Here is an 8,924-nt window from a genome sequence, read left to right as displayed (position 1 = left end):
TTTTAGGCCTAAAAATAGTAAAATTCTATGAAAAACAAATGCCCGCAAAAGCCCACAAAAAAACGGGGCGGGACGGGGCGGGCACATTAAAGAGAGCGGGCCTAAAACCTTGCCCCGCCCCGTAAAAAAGTGCGGGTAAAACGGGCTTTCTCCGCGGGCCGAGCTCGTTTTGCCACCCCTAGGTTTATCATCGTCAAAACAAAAATAAGCATACATTTTTATAAAAAAATTATTCTCATTTATTTTTTAATAAAATTAATAAGTGTTGTCTAACACGATATAATTGTTACAGCAAACACTTAAGTTAGTTTCGATTTTCACATTTTTTTTACATTACCTTTCTAACACGATATCAATTTTTATATTTGGCAAGAAAACATAATTTTATAGACACAACTCACTCTAGCTTCAAAAATCATGACAAAACTACACTGGACTCACCTCACGTCAAAATCTTGGCACTACAATGGACCCACTTCACTTCCATGATCATAGCTAGTATGAGCATCTTAACATATGCATATGACATGTATTTGATTTCTTTTGTATCTGATTTGCATATGGCATGACATAAGATTTTTCTTAAAATATTATATTTTACTATTCAAAAATTAAAATTATCATTACTCTTTTAATAAAAATCTTATTAATTCAGTAAACTTAATTTAATTGGTTTGCAGTCAACCTGTTTTATGATTAAATAATAACTTAAGCTATATTAAACAATTAAAAAATCATAATAGTGACAATGACAAATTCATACTCTTTGGTTATACAATCTGGCTTGAATGAATAACATAATATTGAAATATGTCAGATATTTGATAACAGACTTTGAAGCAATGATTTCACAAATTAATGAACCATCATATTCTTGTGCTTAGCATGCAAATGACACCGATTATTTAGTCTTTAATATGGTTCTTTAACAAATAACTTTATATTGTTATGGTTCTTGTGATAATCCGAATGTAGAATAAACTCTTATTTTAAATTATTATAACTGACTTTAATCAATTCATGTTATATTTTGAGTTGAAAAAACATATTACACAAATTATGACAATTAATATAAATAGCTAATACAATAATTAAATGACAATAATTTAACTCAAACAAACACGTATTTTGTAGGCAATCAAATCTTGAAGTCATGGCCTGTAGAAAAATAAAAACAAATAAATAAATGTTACGATTATAGAAGACTAAAATCTAAAAACAAAGAAATTACATGATTACACTCCTGTTATAAGGAGGGTGAAAAATGTTACTTTAATAAAATAAACATTGATAAAAAAGAATTTTCAAAAATAAAAATCAATATTAAATTTCTTGTGAATATAATTTATATCTTTTCGTCATTGTCTACCGTAATCTGTGAGACCAAGATTTTAAATTTTTATTTTCAATCACTTAGCGAGATTATTTTGTTAGAATTTTATGTTTTTTTATTTAATTTGTTTACACATTTTGCTATGTTTTAAACCCAGTCTAAATGGGTCAAAAAAAAAAAAAAAACTAACCTCTCAAATGAAAGATTTATCGAAATAACGCACATAAGACATCGTCTATCTTTCCGATACACTTAATTAAAACATCAAATAAAAAACTTACCAATCATAAAAATTTCTTTTTTTTTACTACACAATACATTTGCATCTGAGCTTAACACACGCTACTACAAGAAATTTTGGACAATAAAGTAGTGGACAATCAGAGTCTTCAATACATTGCATAGTTTCAGCTGAAATTAAAAAATAAAAAGAAATGAATGTTATTAAAGTAGTACATAACATTAGGTAAAAATTAAAAAATGAAAAATAAAAAGTTTACCATTAACATTCACTGTAACAGAGAATAGAAATATAAAAATGATCATAATATAAACGAACTTGATAATTTCACCCATAATTTTTCGATATTGATGAATAAAGTAGAATCTGATTTTACCTTTTTATAACTTATAAAGCATGTGTTCTATTTACATGAATTAATTCATTTTTAATATTAAATTATTGTTAGCCCTTAGAGAATTGTAAAACACATTTTCTAAAATAAAGCATTGTTAAATGTTTTTTTTTTATGTAGATCAACTATTTGACATTGTTCCTTCAAGACATGAATTCTTCTATCGGAATTTTTTAATAAATTATAAACTAATTTTAAAATAAAGTTAGGTTGGATTGGTAATTTTCTAATAAAAAATAGTTTTAAATTCAAAGTTAGTTAGTAAGGGTTCTTCTCTCTTCTTCTTCGGGCCCTAAGTATTAGGATCATTTAAATATAGGTGTTTTGTGATTAGAAAATTTCTTTATCTACCTCCCTATGGGGTCACCCCCAACGAAAAACCAAAACTGCCCCTGCTTCGGAGATGCATCTCCAAAGTTTTTTTTTTTTTTGAATTTTCATACATTTCAGAAATGAATCTCCGAAAACACCAAAAAAGTGGTGTTTTCGGAGATGCATCTCCGAAGTTAAAAAAATTTAAAAACGTGAATATTTTCAGAAGTTCATTTCCGAAAATATTTCTGCATATACAAATTTCCCTCCTTCACTATTTCATCATTTTTCTCCAAAACATCTCAAAACCCTCTCCAAAACCCAATCAATCTCCATCCATTTTTCGCCATAAAATCAAGTTTCAAACCGTTGATCACGTTAAAGGGAGCATAGAAAGCTACAACTTCAGGTAAACATCACTCATTTCATCCCCTATTTCACTACATTGATTGATAAATTTTATGCTGAAACTGATATGGTTCGGAAGTGCATTTCCGAAATATATTACCTAATAAATTTCGGAAATGAACTTCCGAAATATGCCCTGGCAGTTAAAAAAAAAACAGTTTTGGCCAATTTTGCTAATTTATTCATTTGTTAGGTATGGTGCATCCGGACAACATTGTGCGAGACGATGGAGTATTAGTTCCGGAAATTGTCAACGTTAATAACGATCCGGTTATTGACGTTACTCCTATGATCAATGCGGTCGATGTTCGGCAACATTTTACAAATGATCGGAGCTTCGGTAGTCGCGAACAATTGATTGATTGGGTTCGGAAGGAAGCTAACAAACATGGATTTGGAATTGTTATTTTAAGGTCGGACAACGGAAATAGTAGGCGGAAAGCTTTCGTTGTTTTGAATTGCGAACGGGGTGGTAGTTATGTACAATCAAACCGGGTGCTAAAACACGAGGACACGGGATCGAGAAAGTGCGGGTGTCCGTTTAAGCTGCGTGCTACTCGGAGGGTTGATGATTTGTGGCGGTTAACCGTAACTTGTGGAATTCATAATCATGCCTTGGATGTCAAGTTACACGGACATCCAATGGCGTGTCGTTTGTCCCGCGAAGAGAGAAATGTGATATCGGACCTAACGATAGTCAAAGTGGCGCCTCGCAACATACTTGCCGATTTGAAGCGTAAGAATCCGGATAGCGTTTCAAATATCAAGCAAGTTTATAATGAACGGCATAATCTCAAAGTATTGAATATGGGCCCTCGGTCGGAAATGCAACAACTTTTGAAACTACTAGACGATAACAAATATGTTTCAAGCTTCCGAACCTCCAAGGATAAAGTTAGGGTGCGTGATATTTTTTGGACTCATCCCGAAAGTATCAAATTATTCAACACATTTCCAACCGTTCTAGTCATGGATTCGACGTACAAGACAAACAAATATAGGCTTCCGCTTCTAGAGATAGTCGGTGTGACCTAGACGGACAAGACTTATTCGGTGGGGTTTGCTTTTTTGGAGTGTGAAAAAGAAGACAACTTTACGTGGGCCTTGGGAATTTGCAAGTCTTTGTTAGTTGATCAAGAGGTTATGCCAAACGTCATTGTCACCGATCGGGACAATGCTTTGATGAATGCGGTCGATACCGTCTTCCCGACATCTACCGCTTTACTTTGCCGGTATCACATAACTTGCAACGTGAGAAGCAAGTTGAAACCCGCGGTTGGGACAAAAGATAGGCCGGATGAAAATGGTAAAGTTGTCAAAGCCGGTGTTGTGGTTGATAGGATAATGGTGGCATGGAGGGAAATTTTGGATGCATACTCCGAAGAGGTGTATACCGAGAAATTGGTACACTTTAGGTCTTTGTGTGGTTCCATTAAGACTTTTTGTCATTACGTCGAATCCACCATTCTTGACAAAGTTAGAGAAAAAGTCGTGTGCGCTTGGACAAATCGGGTTAGACATCTTGGTTGCACCACAACTAACCGAGTTGAATCCGCACATGCGGTCTTCAAGAGGTGGTTGGGTGATAGCAAGGGAGATTTGTGTCGGGGATGGGACACCGTCAACCAAATGCTCCAAAATCAACACAATGAAATTCAAATATCGTTCGGTCGGAGCAAGACGGTTTGGAACGCCGATATAAGGGCCAAATTCTATTCTCGCAATTGATTTACAACATATCTCGAACGGGTTTGAATTTTTTGTTTCATGAAGCTAAGCGGTCGGAGACCACGGGGACGGATAGTTCATTATGTGGGTGCACCATTAGAAAGACATATGGCCTTCCATGTGCTTGTATACTTGCAAAAAAGAAAAAGTTGAATTCACCCATACGCATGGATGAGGTAGCCGACCATTGGAAGAAACTTGTTTTGATGATTTTGACCCGCCGAAAGAAAATGACTCCAAAATCACCATCTCCGACGAGTTGGAAGTGATAATGGAGAAGTTTGCTAAAGCGGACGACACAACAAAAATGCATATAAAAGAACAATTGCGAAAGATCGCATTTCCGGAGACCACCGATTTGAAACCGCCATCGTTGTAATCTTCACCCGATTAAATAAAGCGAATCGTTGTTGTTTTTCATTTTTCTTCTGTCCAGACATAAATTCGGAGGTCCATTTCCGAATTCCCTCAAGGGGGGTGCGTTCGGAGATGAACTTCCGAAAACACCACATTTTCTGAAAAGTAACTTTATTTCGGAGATGCATCTCCGAAATCAATATTTTATATTAAAACAAACACGTTTTCAGAGATACATTTCCGAAAACACCTTTTTTTACAAAAAAAGTACCTTTTCGGAAATGAACTTCCGAAACAAGGGGTAGTGTGGTAAATTCACCAGGGGTGGGCAAGAAGGTTAGGAGGTGGGTGAAGAAATTTTCTTGTGATTATGTATATTCTAAGTGTGTTTTGTTAGAATAGTTGGCCGTGTGGAGGTCTAAAAGCTCATGGGGTGAGGTGTGGCGTGCTTTGAGGGATTTTAGTTGAAAATTTCTTTACCTACCTCCCTATGGGGGTCATCCCCAGCGAAAACTCCACTTTACCCCTGCTTCGGAAATGCATTTCCGATTTTTTTTTTCTAAGTGCATTTCTAAAAAAAATCCCAAAAATTAGAATTTTGATTAATTCGGAGATGAATCTCCAAAAAAACAAAAGAAAATCTAAACATCCCAAAAATTCATTTTAGGATATTAATTAATTCATATATCATAAATTTGATATAATTTATGAGTAATGAATAATAATAATTATATATTTTGACATAATTTATGAGTTATGAATAATAATTATTATATATTTCATATTTTAAAATTTAAAATGATTTTAATTAAAAAAATTAAAATAATTTCACTTACAAAATGAGTTATAATTTTTTATTTATATATTTATATATTTATATAATAATTATTATGTATTTACAAAAAAAATTAAAAAATGAGTGTTTTAATTTATATATTTATATATTTATATAATAATTATAATAATTATTATATATTTATAAAAATTATTATATATTTATATATTTATATAATAATTATTATATATTAATTATAAATATTTTTATATATTTGTATAATAATTAAAAAAATTAAAAAAATGAGGGTTTTAATTTATAATAATTATTATATATTTATATATTTATATATTTATATATTTATATAATAATAATTATATATTTATACGTTTCACTTATAAAATAAATAATTATTATTATATATTTATATATTTCTATTCTGATTCATAATTAAAAATGAGTTATAATTTTTTATTTAGTTTAAAAAAATTAAAAAAAGATTTTGTCTTAATTTTATTTAATGAATAAATTTGATATTTAATTCTATATAATTCAAAATTTACTTATGAAATTAAAAAGTTTTTGATTTATATAAGTTAGTAAAATAATTTTTAACTTTAAAATTGTTTAGGAAATTTTGATTCACCTTGATTTTATTGATTCACCTTCATTTTATTGATTCACCTTCATTTTATACCTATTAATTGTATTGATTCACCTTGATTTTAATTTTTTAATAATTATTGAATTCTTTCGGAAGTGTATATCCGAAACATTCCAAGACCAATTTGGTGTTGGAATATTTCGGATATGCATCCCCGAAGACACTCCTCTCCCAAAAAAAAGGTGTTTTCGGAAATGCATCTCCGAAAACCCAAAAAAGGGGGTGTTTTCGGAAATGCATCTCCGGAAACACCTTTTTTTCGTGTTTTCGGAAGTGCATTTCTGAAATAAGACAAATTTTGAAAAAAAAAAGCGTTTCGGAAATGCATTTCCGAAGTAAGGGTATTTTGAGTTTTTCACCAGAGGTGACCAAGAAAATAGAGAGGTGGGTAAAGAAATTCTCTTTTGTTTTTGCTCTAATTTGAGAGGCTTGAGGGGTGGATTCCTATAGTAGTACTTCTAATGTGAATTTCTTTGCTTTTAACAATTGTATCTCATGCATGGAGTTGGTCACCTGGTTCCAGCCTAACGAGGGAGTTTGTATTTTGGTAATAGATGGTTGGTGAGATCTGTGAGGTGTGGCTTTTTATGGGATCTTCCTAGAAATATCTTAGATCATTGTCCAATCAGCATAAGTATTTTATTAGATTTAATAATTATTGGCATGTTTATACTGGTTTTGCAGAGTTATACATTTTGCGTTGCTTCCATCTCTTTTGGATGAAAAACTTTTCTCCTTAAAGAGAAGCTCAAGCATCTAAAAGGGTGGTGAAAATTTGAAATAAAAATGTTTTTGAAAATATGGATGTTCTGGATTGGTCCAATGGCTAAGCATTTCTAATTCGCTTCTAAGTCAAGGACGGCCCTAAAGATCTGACCCGATATGGGCAAAGGAAAAGTGTTTTCCCCTTTATGCTCCTCAGCTGGGCACGCGTGGTCGGTTGGTCCCAAGGCCAACTAAATCACCGCTGCCCCTAACTGCATCTCTGTTCGCAGCAACAACTAGTTTTCACTCTGCTCGGGCAGCCTTCCAGGATGGCGAGCACGAGCTTCCCGCCCCTGCTTTCACGCAGAATTCCTGGCAGTCGCCTATTTTAGGCATGAATCCTGGATGCCCGGCTCAAAATAAGGACCAATTGCCATGCGCTAGGAACACTATAAATATCCTCTCATTTGAGTAGATCAGGTAATCCAAATCTAATCCGAAAAACACTCTCATGTATCTCTGCACTCTTACTGACTTTAGCATCAGAATATTTTGCAGGTACACCCCCATCCTCCTTGATTCCAACATTGTAGGAGAAGTCTCTGGCCCACTTCAGGTTCTTATCAATCGGTAAGATCAATTGAAATTCAAGTTGACTTTGTGAGAGAGGTGGTGAGCGCTCTTGACTCCAAACTTTATCTTTATACTTCTTCTATTGATCAAGTGGTGGCGAAAGCGAATGTAGATTTCAGGTCCTTGCTTATGATTAAAGAGACTCAATGCTTTCAAAGATCTATAGCCAAATGGCTTAACGAGGGTGATGCTAATTCTGGATTCTTTCATACTTGTATGAAGAGCAGGAGCATGCGGAATGATATCTTAAATTATAAGGCGGGTAATACCTAGATTGACAAAGTTGTGGAGATCGTCCAAGAGATGGTTACTTTTTTTCTCTAATCAATTTAAAGAACATTTGGTAGATTTTCCCTATCTAGATGGAGTTAGTTTCAGATCCCTCTCCGTTGAGGAAAGTATTTCCAATTTCTTCTCCTTTTTACTTTTTGAGATTGATAAGGTGGTGGCCTCCTATGTTGGGCATAAGAGCACATGGCCAAATGAGTTCGACGTCTCTTTTTTTTAAAGAGATTTTGGCCCCTTCTTAGGGAAGATTTGGGGGTGATGCTTAATCAGTTTCATCAACTTGCTTCTCTCTCCATACGTTTTATCATATTTTGTTATTTTGGTCGCTAAGTTGACTCCCTTCTTATCTAGAGGGTTTTTGGTTATCTCTTTCCCGTGATCTCTTTATAAGTTAGTTGATAAAGTTCTAGTTGCTTGACTTATTAAGGTGATGAAAAGTATCATCTCCCTTAATCAGTTGATATATCTTAAGGATGGATTTTTAGAGTATGGGGTGATGGTTGTGATTGAGTTGGTTGATCTAGTTAAGAAACCAAAAAGTCATGCCTTAGTTTTAAAGTGGACTTTGAGAAAGGGTATGATTCAATAAGTTAGATTTTTTTAGATTATATGCTTATCAAGTTTGGCTTTTTTGCAAGTGGAGATCTTAGATGGATTATTTGTTTTCTCTTGAAATCTCGCGGTTCTAATAGGGGTTTGAAGTAAGGTTACCCCCTAACTTTTTTTTTCTGCTTGTGGCTAAATGCATGAGTTGTTTATTTTCCAAAACAATGAATCTTGGCCTTTTTTCGAGGTTTAGAGTCGGCTCCTCGAATCTTTGGGCCTCTAGTATGCAGATGAAACAATTATATTGGCAGAGGCTAATATAGATCATCTATGGAGTATTGAGGCTATTATTCGAGGTTTTGGGCTTCTTTCAGTCTCCGGGTTAATTTTGCAAAGAGTAAGTTGATTGGGGTTAATGTAGAACCACCTTTTTTGGACTGTTAACCCATATTTTGTGAGTTAATACATACCTTAATATTTATGTATTATTTAGTTAAATTTCTCTTTAGTTGTTGCTTTAGTTCATTTAAGTTGTTTTTA

General features: G+C 33.3%; 1 long non-coding RNA gene across 1 annotated transcript; it reads right to left on the bottom strand.

Moving 5' to 3' along the window:
- Nucleotides 1-752: 752 nt before the first annotated feature.
- Nucleotides 753-1,961, bottom strand: LOC131621471 (uncharacterized). Its single transcript, XR_009289595.1, has 3 exons — nt 1,834-1,961; nt 1,615-1,744; nt 753-1,158 (listed from the first exon to the last, which is right to left on the bottom strand). It is a non-coding gene; the product is annotated as an uncharacterized LOC131621471 (long non-coding RNA).
- Between the last annotated feature and the right edge of the window lie 6,963 nt (nt 1,962-8,924).

The sequence above is a fragment of the Vicia villosa genome, unplaced genomic scaffold (genome assembly GCF_029867415.1).
Source record: "Vicia villosa cultivar HV-30 ecotype Madison, WI unplaced genomic scaffold, Vvil1.0 ctg.000006F_1_1_1, whole genome shotgun sequence".
NCBI classification, from domain to species: Eukaryota; Viridiplantae; Streptophyta; class Magnoliopsida; order Fabales; family Fabaceae; genus Vicia; species Vicia villosa.
The sequence above is the reverse complement of the archived record's forward strand: the minus strand, read 5'-3'. Positions and strand labels throughout refer to the sequence as shown.